A 16,659-nucleotide genomic window follows, 5' to 3' on the forward strand; every position below is an offset into this window, starting at 1 on the left:
TCAACATGGATAAGATACTATTATCTAATCCACAGTCATACTCATTTTCCATCAGTGGTCCTCATTTATACCATCCTCCTCCCACCCTGCCACCTCCGGGATCCATAAACCTTTATTTACATATTAATATATGCATTCATTTATCATTTATATTTGGTAATTTTAAGATTTGTTTTTCATTATACAGAAAGCTATGCTCCCAAGAGAATGAGAAGATAGGGCTGGAAGAGGCACATGAACTCACTACCCAAGCTTTAGGGCAGCTTAATTCCATTCTTTTTTATAAATATTTTAACGCCTATGTACAAATCACTACATTGCACAACACTGCGCAATATATAATACACAATATCACACATATTGTTTTATTTAACCTCAAATCTTGATTTGTCTCTCAACATTCTTAGCACAAAAATGTCCTGTGTTGTGTCAAACTCTTTAAACAGTGCACCTGTCATGGCAGCTCAGCAAAGATGTGTGTGCGCCACAATTTACCTAACCATTGACCACTGAAGAGAGTTCACACTTCCATTTTTTATACAAATGGGTCAATTCACATATTTGTACATTAAGCTATTTTGTATTTCTGGTTATTGCCTTAGGCAAGATTACCAGAAGTAGAATTTCTGAGTCAAAGGGCATTGGCAACTTAATACGTAATACCTGATACCTACTGCAAAACTGCCTTCCAGAAGGGCTGTAGCTATTTCCATGCCTACTCAAATGTAAGAAAGTGCCCGTGAAACATGTAAAAACCTAGACTGGCGGGCACCTCAGTTAGGCAGGGACTCCTCACCTGCCTTGGCCTAAACAGAAAGTGAGAATTCGTGTTTTCCAGCCAGGTGAGTTTTCATCAGTGCAAGCATTATTTTAGAACAATACCCAAAAGGAGATATTTTATAACAATAACTGGGATCCATGGAAAACTTCCACAGAGTCTTTAAAACCTTTTTTTACTTAGATAATCTTTGTTTATAGTTTTGTTTATTTTCTTATTTACTAGGAAAATGGGCACCTTTCATCAGATTCTTAGGGATGTCTGTAGTCAAATGCATGTTGTTTTTGCTATGATTCTCCATTCTTCTGGTAAAAGAGTGTCCATAATTTTCTTCAGGAAACAGCCATTCCCTATACTCAGCATCTTGCTTGAATGGAGTTGACCCCACTCTCAGCTCCAGGTGAGCTGACTGTCCTAAGCCTATTGGTATTTTCCATTTTCCTAGACTCAGTGACTGGTTCAGAATGGCCATGTGACCAATGCAAGCCAATGAGATTCGTGCACAGAACATCTGTCCAACTGTTGAGGGGGGGAAGGCTTTTTTACCCGGTTGGAGGCTCTGGACCTTATGTGCTCATCTTTCCAACCTATGAGATTTGGAACAGGAACCCACAGAGTGTAAGGCAGAGCCAACACATGGGTAGGAGACATGGGCTCTCATGACATCATCTTGTCCCTGGGTTCAGCCATTCCTGAATGTAGTTCTACCCCTAAACTCTTTAGTTCATGCAGCCAATGAATTTATATTTTACTTAAGGAAATATGGGTTAGGAGTTTTGTCATTCACCATCAAAAGAGCCCTAATCTAGGATACATTAAGGAAACAAAGTGAAGACACATTAAATTTCAATTTCCTCACTTTAAATTTGAGGATATGCAGGCCCAGAGAGGAAAACTGGCTTGACCAAGTTCAGCCTAGAGACAGAAACAGGATGCAAGGCATCCTTTTTTCCAGTATGATGCTCTTATCAAATGCCCTATTCCCCGTGCATTTCAAAGGAAGACCAATAGCTGGGCATAAAGTTTTTTCTAATTATTTCTGATATCTACATTGCAGAGAAGTCACTATTGAAGAATCTATGTACTCAGAAAATATACTGTACACATTACAACTTTGGAAATGCCATATTTTGAATTCTTTTCAGTGTCCCTTTTGTAATGTAAACTGAAAGTTTCGTTTAAAAAAAATTTGAAACTCTTCCAACTACTCAGAACCCAATTCAGAGTGTGTACCTTTGTGTCCTGTATCCTGAGTTGGAGAAAGATTTTTAAAGGGAAATCCAATAGTTTCCTTATGCTTCTAGCAAGAGCCAAGGGCTTTTAGGCAGTTGGCTTGGTTATAAACGGAGTGAATCCCTTGGGAATACTGGGTCCATCTAGAGGAAGCCCTTCAACTGGGCTCTTCTGGAGCGGCTGCTCCTACATGTGTTGAGTCTCAGGAGCTTACTGGTTTCTGGTGCCCTAACGTAGTGCTGACTATGGAAACTTTAATTTTCAGTGTAATGTGGAAAACATTACTGGTTACATAACTCAAATGACTTATTAGAAGATGGTCCAAGGACAGAGACTTGACTGCATTTATCAACAATGGGAAGTCTACATTCTCAAACTGATAGAACTTTAGAGTTGGAAGGGCTGAGAAAACTTAACTAATATAGCCTCCCCATTTTTCAGGAGTGGAAACTGGGGTTCCAAAATAAGAGAGTGAGTTCCTCCCAGGCACAGAGTGAGTCTGTAGTAGACCTAGGGTTATTTTGTCTTTTAGTCTAAGTCTTTCCAAGGAACTAGCTACCATTTCTTACTTCTTCCTTTGTTAATCTGGAAAAGAGAAAATCTCCTTAGGATTCTTAAGATGCAGATACACAGTTAATTGTCACAGCCTCTTGGATTATGTGTTTAAGGTATTATCACCTCTAATCATGACCCTCTGAAATAAGATTTAGCTGTTAAAGATTATAATCATTGATCCATCTTTTATTCCTAAGCCTGTGTGAGCATCATTTGGAATGGGATAGCCCCAGCAGCCTACCAAGATTCTCATTATCCCTCAGGGCAGATATTGCCAACCTACACAAATAGTCTGTTATGATTCCTCAGACAGGTATATAGTAGAACCTTCCAGGCAGCACTTCTCACACTAAGGGGCCCTTTTGGGATATTCTCTGCTGCTGTTCCTGACTAAAACTCCCCATTCTCTCTTGTCACTGCCTTAGACTAGAGGTTTGCAAATCCTAATCATATATCTCAAATGTTCTAGCTATGCTTCTGCTTTCATTTGCCTAGTTATGGTTGAGCTTGATTAAAAACATATACACAGAATGAGAGAAGTTGCAGGTGATAATTTGAACATGTAAATTCTACTCATTTTACACTGAAGTAACTTTGCTTAGCAATGCCCTTCCAGGGAACTGAATCCCAAATCACTGGGCCTCCAATAGCCCTACATGGGTTCCAGGGAAACTAATCTTGCCTGGTCCTCTCTATTCCTCTGAGCATCTCCATCTCTATCTGAGCAGGCCCGTTGCGATGAGCGTGGTTTTCACAAAGTTAAACAGTTCCTTCCAGACACTCCTTCCAGACCTGCTGATAAAGGCTAAAACACAGGGCGTAGAGGAGAAACACAGAATAAAATAGTTTTAAAAAGCTTTTGTTGGAATGCAGAAGACCTGTGTGAATTTCCAAGCTGGTGTTGCTTGTTGTTCCAAAGGGCCAGAACTTCAGCTTGAGTTTCAGTTTCTTGATCTACAATGAAGATTTTTGACCGACTTTTGTTGTTGTTGTTAAGGCTACATAATTGATTTTGCAGAGCTAGAAAGAACATAAAATTGCACTACTACAAACTAAGACACAATCCCAAAAGTGTCAGTTTCATCAATCCAATTGGAGAGTTGTTGTTGTTGTGTGCTGCCGAGTTGATTCTGACTCATAGTGACAGAACAGAACTATAGGACAGAATAGAACTGCCTCACAAGGTCCCCTAGGCTATAATCTTTATGGGAACAGATTGCCAAATCTTTTCTCCCATGGAGCTGCTGGTGGGTTTGAACTGCCAATCTTTTGGTTAGCAGCCTAGTGCTTAACCATTGCACCACCAGGGCTCCAATTTGAGAGTAGTTGGGCCCAATATGTCCTGAGATGTTGGGGAAGTGGGAGTTGTCAGCAGTAGGTGAAGACAAGTTCATTCCTGAGGGACCCAAATTAGACAAAGCAGTGGGGAACCAGGTTGCAGTCCAAGCTGAGGAAGATAAGTAATTGCAAAAGTCCAATTTAGGGAGGCAGGCTTTCTCGTCTACTCACTGCATGGTTAACCATAGGGCTATGGCTCCAGGTTTCCAGCCTCCTAAGGGAGGGTCAGCCTATTCCCAGTCCCCAAGGGTTGATCTTGTCTCTCATATCTCTTCAGATGCTGTCATATTGAGGGGTTCTAAAAACCTTATGGAGTACCTGGGTGGCGCAAACAGTTAATGTTCTTAGTTGCTAACTGAAAAGTTGTAGGTTTGAGACCACCCAGAGGCATCTCAGCAGGAAGACTGGCAATCTACTTCTGAAAAATCAGCCACTGGAAACCCTATGGAGCACAGTTCTGCTTGGACACGCAGGAGGTCACCATAAGTCAGAATCAACTCAACAGTTACTAGTTAAGAGGCTTGTACTGGCAGAGAAAGTCTTTCTGAAATTGTGGGAGATCAGTGGGAATGCAGAGCTCCAGTTGGATTGCTTCAAAGAGCAAGTTTATACACAGACCATTACACCCAAAGAGACTTAAAAAAAATGTAAATCTGAAAGGTCCACAGCTAGGACATCAGGGAGGGGTGAATGAACCCACTGATTCCATACAAGGAGAGAGCAGCTTGCACCAGATTCCATGGGCTGTGGATGATGATTCTGTGGGAGTCATAGAGTAGCAGGTATGGGTGAGTTGAATTTTTAGAACCTATTGGGACAGATGCTAGTAGGACTATCTGGGACAGTCAAGAGCTAGAACCCAGATAACTCTATGAGAGATGTGATCAAGCAGAACCAGAGAACAACACCAAGTGCAACTGACTTGAGGGGATGGTGTAGGCGTTGACATGGGTATTGGTAAGCTACAGCTATTAGAGGGTGAGTTTCTTCCATTCCTCCAAATTCCCCATTTGCTCCATCCCAACTTGCATTTATGGTCACTTGTACAGTATATGATTCTCTCCGGCTCCAGAGGAAACCTCCTTGTATTCACCTGCCCTTCTCCTCTGTATGTCTGGAACTCTCCTTCTGAGCCAGCACTGTCAGCTCTTCAGGGTTTGATTGCCCTGTGATTAAGGAGGTTTGTTGGGGCCTAATCCACTGAGAAGGGAGTGGGGAGAAGGCAGTAAATATTTAATGAGAATTTTGCTCTGGGCCTTCCTCTTAGAGGGGGAAATGGAAATCAAAAGTCTTCACTGGAACCCCTGTTGTTGGAGGACAAAGAAGCATGCTCAAGCTGCTGTGAAAATGAGCTGCTGGCACCTCAGCAAGAGGCAGCTCTGAGAGGGGGGAGCCTTTAATGAATCACAGAGCAAAGAGCCCTTTCCTGGAAAGAATTATCCCCAGTGCGCTCTCTAATAACACTCCCAGGCCTTAGCCTGATGGATGTGAAGTTCTGGCTTTGGAGTGGAGGCGCCTGGGTTTTATAAGGTTGAGATTTATGTAGCATATTGCACCAATGCTCCCCATCCAACTCTGGAAGCAGAGTCATGGAGCTGGGCACTGCAGCTTGCTAGACCCCACAGTGGGGCTGCTTGGGGTCTCAAACACCACAGTGAGAAACCAGAGGGCAAAGTTTCTCAAAGCAAGTCTCAGAAGTTTTGGGGGTCTGGCTTTGTGACTTTGGACAAGTCAATTAACCTTTCTGTACCCTGGATGTCCAAACCTACAGAATGGACTCGCTGGATGGTGCAGATGGTTAAGTGCTCAACTACTAGCTGAAAGGTTGGCAGTTAGAACCCACCCAGAGGCACCTCCGAAGACAGGCCTGCTGGTTCACCTCTGAAAGGTCACAAACTTTAAATTCCTAATGAGCAGTTCTACTCAGCACACGTGGGGTCACCATAAGTCAGAATGGACTCAACAGCCACTGATTCGTTTTTGGTTGAAACAGGGATAGTAATAGGATGTTTTGAGAATTTAATGAGAAATTTTTTTTTAAAAAAAAAGAACTTAGAGTGATTAGCATATAACAAGAACTCTATAAAAACAAAAACAGACAAAAAAAAATCCATTGCCATCCAGTCGATTCTGATTCACAGCCACCCTATAGGACAGAGAAGAACTGTCCCATAGGTTTTCCAAGGCTGTAAATCTTTACGGAAGCAAACTGCCACATCTTTCTCCCATGGAGCAGCCAGTGGGTCTGAACTGCTGACCTTTTGGTCAGCAGCCAAACTTTTTAACCACTGGGCCACCAAGTGTCCCTAAGAATTTTATGCATGTTAGCTATTACTTTTATTATTGTCATTATTGCTTTGGTGGTGATTATTCTGGAGTAAGTCAGGGCTTAGGACTGAAATGTTGGACGACAACTGCCATGAGAAGAGGTGGGAATGTGGTCGATCCTGGGAAGATTCTAAGTCTTCTTAATAACAGCAGCTTACCACGTTCAAAGGATTTCTCACTGATTATCTCACTTAACCTTCACAGTAACTGATGATACAGACATCACAATCACCACTACCATCATCATCACCACCATCATCATCATCATCATGAGAGCTGGGAATCAAACCGAGGTCTGGCTGACTTCAAAGCCTGTGTTCTGTCTCCTACAGTCGTCTCTACTGCCCTTCACAAGCCTTCCATTTATTCCAGTGTTGGGGTACCAGGAAGTTAAGATTGCAGCCCCTTATGCTGACCTGCCTCCCACCATGCCCTCCCAGGGTCTCCTTAACTGCCACCACTGATGGAATTGACCTTAAGCTTCAATCTTGCTCTTTCCCTGAGATAACCCTAACTATGCCCATTGTCACATCCACACCAGCAGGTGATTTCTTGCCATGGGTCTCGGATCTCCAGTGTTTTGGGAAACTCTAGGCACCAAATCCTCTCTTGTCCTTCTCCTTCCTCCTCAGAGTTGGTATCATCTCGGGTCTTCTGCCTCAGTTTCTTTCCTTAGCAGTTCTGTTCCTACTTAGACCTGTCCTAAGTCTTAGCTTCTTAGCTGGGACCCTAACTAACTTGACCTTGTATAGTTGGCCTCCATACCCGCAGGTTCCACATCTGCAGATTCAACCAATAGCAGATCGAAAATATTAGGAAAAACAAGTTCCGAAAAGCAAAGCTTGAGTTTGCTGCTGGCTGAGCACTATGCTGAATCCACGTAAATTAAGTGATGTGTAGGCATACCCTGCTGTAGCTTCCCGCCAATTTCACAGATTTTCAGTCTTTCTCCAGCACTTGTTGTTGGAGAGTTATTCGTCTCACATCTTGTTTCTTTGCTACCTATGTTGTGTCCACCCTTGGTGTCTGTGGAAAAAAAAAAGGCTCCAAAAAAGCAATTAAGTGGCCAAAGCAATCCCTAAAAGGCTATGAGGGAGCGTAAAATGCTATCATTCGAGGAGAAAATTAAAATCTTAGATCTTTTGAAAAGTGGCACGTTGCTTGCTGAAGTGAGTGGGCCGTAAGGTGGGTAAGAACAAATTGAGCATTCACACAATAAAGCAGACATAAGCTAAAATTCATGGAAGTGCTGCCCTGACAACAGCAAAAATGGTCTCTCTGGTTCGTGATAAAATGCTTGAAAAGACTGAGAAAGCATTAAGTGTTAGGTGTAAGAATTAACAACTATTTACACAGCATACACATTGTACTAGGTATTACAAATAATCTAGAGATTATTTAAAGTATATGGGACCATGTACATAGGTTATATGCAAATATTACACCTTTTTATATAAGGGGCTTGAGCATCCTCGGATTTTGGAATCCAAGAGGGTTCCTGGAACCAACCCCCTGTAGATACTCAGGGACGACTGTATATCAAACCCCAATTTCTGCCTGGGATCCTATTCCCAATTGTCTGAAATTCTGCCATCATCACCTGTCTTGCTACATGTCCCTGTATCCATGCCCCATATCATGCACTGGAGTACCCTGCAAGTGGCATGGCCTGACGGCGCCTCAGATCACCATGCATCACAGGCCAAAATGAATAAGGCCCATAACTGCTACTAACTCTACTGCTTCAGACTTCAAAGCCAACCCAGCCCTAAAATAAAACAACGGACCAGCTCATTCACTTCTTTTCTGCTTTATTTATATGTGAATGAAGAAGTGGTATTTACTGAGTGACTGAGAATACATGCTATCTGAGATCTGATTTTCTTCCATCAAGTCCTTGTCCAGCTTCCTTTTCCCTGTTTCAAGAGGTCTCCCTGTGTTCCACACCCATGTCCTCCTCATCCAGCCCCATTCTCCAATCCAGCCGCTATCCTCACCTTATCATGTCAGTGGGGATAACCTACAACTCTGGGTAGACACATGCATGCTCAGTCCCTGGCCAATCCCTCAATCCTGTATCTTTGCTGGTTCCCACCACCATCTCGCTCACATTCGGGGCTCTCCTTTGTTTCCCCTCACATGTTCCAAAGTTGATTTGATATGGGAGGGTGAAGTGCATTAGTGTGTTGAGTGTCTTTGAGGATCTAGTCTTGTCTTTTTCCCTGTAGACACCTCTGTGCACATGTTGTTCATAGAGTAGCGTGTGTTGGACTGTGAAGCGCTTGAGGACAGGGGCACTGATAGGTTCATCACTGCATCTCCAGCACCAAGGCCAAGTGCCCCTCACAGACTGGGGTCCTGGTTCCCCATTCTTCCCTGGGCCCACCAATTTCTTGGAGAAAAGGACTGCCTCTATCAGCTGACCTACTCCTAAGCGGGCTAGAGATTATTAAAAAAGTTCTCCCCCTTTGTTTTTGTCTGACTGTTCACAGGTGGTTTTCAACATCAGGAACTCTTTCAACATTTGCAAAATTAGCCTCTCCCCTCCCCACCCCCCGCCATGTTCCATACTTCTTCATCTTAATCTTGGGCACAGGTCTTCTCCTTCATTCCCTAAAGAGTCACTAGCATCCGTTGTTGAAATTAACAAGCTTTTGCCAAAGAATTGGAGGTAAGAGAGGGAACTTGTAGGCTATAAGAGAAATAATTCCAAATTCCATGTCAGGAATTCAACATGAGGGAATCTCCCCTGGAGATGTCCCTTCCCCCACCAGGACAACATATTACAAGTTTAGAAATTTGCTGTTAATATGTGAATTAACGAACGAATGAACCACAAAGATGACTGTAAGCAGAGATGCATACAGAATTTCTGCTAAAATTGTCCTACCAGCTTCAGGGGGACTACTCGGGTGGCATCCTTTTTGGGGAGGAGTAACAGATTGAGCATCTCTGAAGTGAACAGATGGGAGATTTGGGGAAACAGATGCAAGGCCAGGAAGGTCAGAATTTGGAGGCTCAAGGTCTCTTGGCTGCTGGTGGCATTCGAGGTGGCTGCAATCTTACTCCTTGCTGGAGATTCTGCAAGGTGACAGCACATATCTGGGTTCTCCTCCTCTTTTCCTACAACACTCATTTTCAGTTCTCTGAAGGGACAGCTGGCCCTAGTCCAGGTGAGCCAGGAGCTCGCATTGCACTCACCTTTCTCTCCACTACAACAGCTGGCTGATTGCTCTAGGTTGAAGGGGTTTATAGTGACCTTGTTAATTGATGCAAAAAATAGCCCATCAAAAGGTAAACTGATCCCACCGCTCCCCCGCTCCCCGAGGCCTCAGAAAAGCTTAGTCTCTGCAGCCTTTCCTCTTTTTGCAATGCTAAACCTCCATTGATAATGAGTCCCCAGTAAACAGCAACTGGGAAACAGCTAAGCATTGTGTGGTGTATTTCACTCTAGGAGGGCAGTTCAGCGTGTGATTGAACATTCCATCATCATTTGCCGTCTTCAAATTGCCCGTAAGAAACCCAACGTCTAGATGCGGTGTTAGAACAAAGAGGGCTGGTTACTTTGCATTGTAGGCAGTGGGCAGGAAAATTGGAGCAAAGGCATTAGGATAAATGTATGATTGGAGAGATGATAGGAAGAGATATTTTTCATGGGCTGCTTTTGTTGGTGATTTTTCTTTTTAATGTACAAAGGCCATATTTTGTGCGGAAAGAACAGAGTCAAGAAATGTGGTTTTGAATCCCAATTCCCTCTTACAAGTGCAGCATTCACCCCTGTACCTTTCTGCATGTATGTGACGATGTGTAACACGTATATAGATACTCAGTAAATAATCTACTCCCTACCTGAGAGGCCAGACTCTAGCCTTCCTCTCAGGTGAGAGTTAAGGTATTTCCAATTTTTTTAGCCATGCTATGTACATGAGCCAATGCTATGAGTTTTATAGCCATGAGCTCATTTAATACTAGTAAATGAATATCATAATGCACACTTTATAAATGCGGAAACTGAGGCTCCACCAAAAAATGAAACCCATTGCTGCTGAGTCGAGTCCATTTCAATTCACGGTGACCCCATGTGTTACAGAGTAAGACTGAGCTCCTTAGGGTTTTATTGGCTGTCATCTTCATGGAAGCAGATCTCCATGTCCTTCTTCCCTGGCACTGCTGAGTGGGTTTGAACCACCAACCTTTTGGTTAGTAGCCAAGTGCAAACCATTTGTGTCACTCAGGCTCCTAAGTGAGGCTCAGAAGTTGAAATTATTTACACTGGGTCGTAAGGTTAATACATTTCAGAGCTCGGCTTCCAGACCAGGATAATTTCACTCAAGGGCTTGGTGAGGCCATGCAGAAGAGCCGTCAAGGAAATTGGATGCCTGTCCAGGTCTGAATCCTGCAGTTCCCACTTACTAGCTCAGTGTTGTTAGGCAATTCACTCCACTCCTCCATTACTATGTTTTCTCAGCTGTGTAATCGAGACAATGAAAGCTCTCTCCCCACGGAGCCTTGTGGGTTTTCAATGAGATAATATATGCAAAGCCTAAGTAAAGGTCCTGTTGTTATTGTTGATAGGTGTCATCAAGTCAGCTCCAAGTCTTAGTGACCCAGTGTACAACAGAGCTAAATGCTGCCCGGTCCTGCACAGAGTAAAGGTCCTGGAACAGAGTAAGTGCCTAATAATTGTTAGTTACTATTCATCCCATTATACTAACTGGAGGTCTGGAGCCTCAGTTGCTAGAACTCTCTTCCCTTGAACCTTGTATTGAAGGGTCTAAGTCTAGGTGACCAGGTAGGAGACTATGTCAATTTCCCCTGAGAGGCACGATCGAGCCAAGCTGGTGGGAAAGAAGATAAAATCATGGTTTCCAGGGAAACATAGGTGGAAAATGGAGAAGACTCCTGGCCTTTTGCACTGCACAAAGTATGTGAGAGGAAAGAGCCAAGAATAAGTCCAAAGTTTCTGGCTGGATTGAGCTGTTGGCTGTTTCGCCATTAACCAATGCTGCTAAAACAGAGGAGGGAACAAAAGCCACAAGTCTGTAGAGAACTCTTATCTAGAAAGGCGTATTTACGAGGGTCATCATTTGGTGGAAATATTAATCAATAACCCTATCCCAAATTGAACTTTTATTATAAATAGAGAACAATTAGAAGCTGGCATCCACTATGGCAGAAATTGCTCTCAGAATTAGAGACTAAGGAGAAAACACCCATGGATAAAGGAGTTTACTTCGTCACACCCCCTTTGTTTCTGGAACTCATAGACTCGGTGTTCTTATTAATATGAACCAAAATTCACCGTAAAGTTCTTAGGTACCAGTTTGCAAAAGCCCCTGTGTAATTGAATTAGATTCGCTTTTGCCCTGCATATTAAAATCAGAACAAGGTCAGGGTGTAAATCGAGCCTGATCAGAGCAGCCTTCTAATGAAAGCAACAACTGTGTCCCTGCCTCCTTCATGTAGTGGTGAACATGAATCAAAGTCCTTTTTTCAATTTGAAACTTAAAATACCTCTGAGGTCTGAACGGACCGAATGAATGGATGAGGAAGCATGGGGCCATTTTTTTAAACCATGGGTTTCTCAAGTGAGGGCTTTGATAAGAGCCCTGTTTTGGCCATTGTTCCAGAACGGCTCTTAATTTGTATCCTTAGGGAAAATGTGCTGGACCTTGAAATTCTCTGTTTTCCTGGAACATTAAGATATTGTAGACGTCAGCATGCTGAGGACCATGAGCTTCAAGGCCACGGGTGCGATTCTGCTGAAGGATGTTTGGCGAGCAAGGAATGAGCATCAACTTCAGGCCAAGCACTATGACAGATGCTGAGTCAAAGATTCATTCAGTCAGCACCTATTTACTGAGCCCGTATAATACTCTAGGCCAGGCACTGTCACCGGTAGTGGGGACACAGCTTTCTGCTCTCATGGAACTCACATTCTTGGGGGGAAACATGTTGTTATCTACTGTTGAGTTGGCTCACTGCTGACTCAAATGCAGCCCTTACCTTCATTGAGCTCAGAGCTGGAAAGATCTTGAGATTTCTGGCAAAAGCAAAAAGCAACAACATGGCATCTTGATTAAGGGCATAGGTTTTGGAATTAGATATACCTAGCTTGAGTTCTTAAAGTGCCACTTACTAATTAAGTAGCCTTGGACAATTTACCACCATTCTCTGCCTCTCAGAGCTCTCATCACCTGATGCTCAACATGAAGGGCTATTATGATGATAACAGAACAAACAAGAGTCCTTGGGTGGTGCAAACAACAAAGCCCTCAACTACTAGCTGAAAGGTTGGCAGTTCAAACCCACCCAAAGGCATGTTTGAAGACAGCGCTGGCGATCTACTTCTGAAAGATCACAGCCTTGAAGACCCTATGGAGCAGTTCTACTCTGCACATATGGGGTTGGAAATGACTTGACAGCAACTAACAATGACAACAATGGCACAAACTAAGCACACACTGTGTGCTATATATTATGAAGGGCACAAATATGAGAGCGAGCATTTTTATTCATGTCATAGCTTATTTACCCTGTCTGAACCTCTGCCTCCTTACCTGTGAAATGGAGATAATGCTACCTCCCACAGGGTTCTTAGAAAAATTAAGTTAGATAACATATATAAAGTGCCCAGCACAGTATGAGAGTTCAATAACTGGTAAATATTATTGTAAGTATTAAACAAAGCATGAAAAGCTGTGATCAAAATGCTCCAAAGTCAGTGTCATCTGCCTTGTCTAGAGACTTCCCTGGCAGCACAAACAGTAAAGTGCTCAGCGGCTAATTGAAAGGTTGGAGGTTCGAACTCACCAGCGGTTCCACAGGAGAAAGAGCTGTTGGTCTGCTCCCATAAAGATTACAGTCTAGAAAACCCTATGGGGCAGTTCTACTCTGTCACATGGGGTCACTATGACTCAGAATGGACTCAAAGACATCCAACAACAACACGAGACTGTGGAAAGTTTAGAAGGGGATTTTCAAAAATGTGCATACTGGCAGGTTCTTTTGAAAATCATCTCCCAGGGTATCATTAAAGATATATTTTGATGAGGACATAAACAATTCACAGACCACGAAACTGTATTTCCCTTGTGGTAAGTGGTGTCCACAAACCTAATGGGAAAAAGATTGCTACAGACATGTGGAACGCGTCCACTCAAGAGAGTGGTGAGTTGTAATGAAAAACACCATCTGAGGCGGAAGATGTTTGGGGTTTTCTGTTGGAGGATAGAAAGCGCCGTTTTTTAACATATATACCTGTTTCTCAGGAAAGCAATATTAAGTAACTCTCATTTCCACTTCCAAGAAAGCAAAAGAGGCCCTTTTAGCAGATAGCATTTACGTGTTGGAGATTTGCATTAAATGAATCCTGTTACTGCAAGCCCACATCGGGCCATTCCCAACTGGAGCAAAACCCAGAACCGACTGGGGGTCTCAGCAGCTGCCCACCCAGAGGACCAGCGAGCATCACTGGTTTCCTTCCCCAGTTGCTGTGCGGTCTCTGTGTGTGTGTGTGTGTGTGTGTGTGTGTGTGTGTGTGTGTGGCCCTCGGTATGTATCTCTCTCTGCCTCTGCATCTGCCTCTGTGCCTCTCCCTCTCTCTGCCTGTCTCTCTCAGTCTCTGTCTCTTCTGTTTTTCTTTCTCTTAATCGCTGTCTGTCTTCCTTTTCTCTCTCCCTCTCTGTACCTCTGCTTCTTGGTTTCTCTCCAAGTCTCTTTGTCTCTCACTCACTCTCTGTATCTCTGCCTCTGAGAAATTTTCTCTGTTGCTGACACTGTTTCTATGACTCACTCTCTGAGGCTCTGTCTTTGCCACGTTCCCTGTTCTCTTCTCCCACCCTTTACTTTCTCTCCATCTTTGTCTCTCTCTCTCGCCGTCTGATTCTGTCTCTTTCTCTCTCTAACTGTGCTCCATTTTCCCATCTATCTGTTTCCTTTCTCTCTCTGCCGCTCTGTCTGGCTCTCTCATTCTGTCTCATGCACTCTCTGCCTTCCTCTATTTTTTCTATATTTTTTTTCAGCCTTTTTCTCTCACTCCCTCTCTTTCCTTCTCTCACTGTATGTTTTCCTTTTGTCTCTTTACCTGCCTCTCTCTCTGGTACCTTAGGTTTTTTATGGATTTACCATGTCTGTCTCTCTCTCCCCTCAGAAAATGCACACATACCACTCTTCCCTTTCCTGCATCTTGACCTGGAAGACCCGTCCACAGACAGCAGGCTGTAAATTTAAAGGGACTCCATAACACCATTGGGTGTTGTTTGGCTTATGGTGCCTTGGTGAAATTGCAGACACATATTTCATTCTTGCAGCAACTTCCTTTGGGTTAAGTCAGCATCTGTCTCTGCATTCAGAGATGTCTGCATACAGAGTCTGCACTGTAGCCAAAGCCTGAGCCGACTGCCCTGGCTGGAGCTTCCTGGGGCCGCCTCAGGCTTGTATCTGAGGGGTTTCATCACCCAGTACCACTCCGGCCCCCTCCCTCTCATCCTCTATCTTCCCCAATCCCCAACCACACCCAGCTCTAAGGGCTTCAGGACAGCCAGGACTCGGTCAAGTCAAGTTACATATAGGTTGAAAGAGTCAACCTAAATATATCAAATTAAACTTTTATTTAAAAAAAGAGAAAAAAGATGACAGGAAAGTAGCAGCTCTAAGAAGGTAAACTGTCTCATAGGACAGGTAAACTCCCCAGGGAGATAACAGTTGGAAGCATGCAGGCAGGGAGTCAGGATAAAGGGGGAGGGGAGTGTCCCCAGTTTCTCAGTCCTTGTACTTTGCAACTCTGCCTTTGTAAATTTGTATGGCCCTTTCCCCAGCAATTGGCTCTTCCCAATGTTGTTTAGTCAACAACAGATACTGTGTTTGTCTCTAAGAGTCAAATCACCATGGGACTCTTGCCCTTGCAGCTGTGTGGTCCCAGCCAACCAGGGAACAATGTGCATACTCTTTGACCTTCAGTGTCAACTCTAGTTAAGAATGGGACTCCGTCTGTGTGACTGATGAAGACCTGGACTTGGCTGTACTGATCAGCAGGACTCTGGGTTAGCTCTTTCTTCTGTACGCTTGAGGGTAGCTCACATGCATACATTTCCACTCATCTGCCTACCACCATTTAAAAAAAACAAACTCATTGCCGTCGAGTAGATTCCGACTCATAACGACCCTATAGAATAGAGTAGAACTGCCCCATAGGGTTTCCAAGGAGCAGCTGGTGGATTCGAACTGGTGACCTGTTGGTTAGCAGCTATAGCTCTTAACCACTGCGCCATCAGAGCCCGCATTATTTCTCCCAACTGTTGAGATGGGCACACTGTTCTACCTATGCCAAGTGCTGAGTGTGCCCTTACACGTATTATCACACTTAAATCCTGCAAAAATTCTTCAAGGCAAATATTACTATGACACTTAACATATGCGAAAACTGAGGCTCAAAAAAAAAAAAAATGAGTAGTCTAAGGGCACACAGCTAGTTCCAAATGGAACCTGATTAAAACCTAGACATGCTGACTCCTGAGACTGTTTTTCCCCATGTCCCTGCTGCTTTGTAGGAATAACATCCAAAGTAGTCCCCACGAGGATTTTCAAGCTCCGATCAAGAGAAACATCTCTCTGAAGACCTGGAATGGAGTCTGGGTTTTGCCACTGTTGGAATGTAAGATCTCAATGAAGGTCAGTTTCCCTTTGTTCACATTCCAGGGATATATAATTTAATGAAAAAAGCTGTTGCCGTCCAGTCAATTTCAACTGATGGTGACCCCATGTGCTGCAGAGTAGAACCAAGCTCCACAGGGTGATTTCGGTTGTCATCATTACTGAAGCAGACCGCCAGGCCTTTGTTCCCCACTGCTGCCCAGTAGGTTTGAACCGCCAATCTTTTGGTTAGTTGTTGTTGTGTGCTGTCAAGTCAATCCTAACTCATAGTGACCCGATACGACAGAGTACAACTGCCCCACAGGGTTTTCTCGGCTGTCGTCTCTAAGGGAGCAGCTTGCCAGGTCTTATCTTCCGCGGAACCGCTGGTGGGTTCAAACAGCTGACATCTCTGTTAGCAGCCAAGTGCTTAACCACTGCACCACTAGGGCTCTCTTAGTTTTTAGTCAAGTACAAATCATCTGCGCCACCCAACTTGAAAACCATCTGAAATCTGTGAGGGCCAGAACTTGACAGGACTGCCTTGTTTTTCTGGGTCTAGAAAGTTGTCCGCCTTTGACAGGGGGCAGGCTCACCACTTGTCTTGTTGCTCGTTTTAGCGGAAAATATTTGAGTTTTCCTTCTCTGACGGGTCTCTGTCTTACATCAGTTCTGGCTTTCTCGGGTTTTCCTGTTCTTACAGGAATCTTGTGAAATAAGGATTATTTTATAAACAGAATTCCTATTTTATAAATATAATACCATACAATAAAAAAACTGGGTGACAGCTATCT

Source organism: Trichechus manatus, unplaced genomic scaffold, assembly GCF_000243295.1.
Source record: "Trichechus manatus latirostris isolate Lorelei unplaced genomic scaffold, TriManLat1.0 scaffold00014, whole genome shotgun sequence".
Classification (NCBI taxonomy): domain Eukaryota; kingdom Metazoa; phylum Chordata; class Mammalia; order Sirenia; family Trichechidae; genus Trichechus; species Trichechus manatus.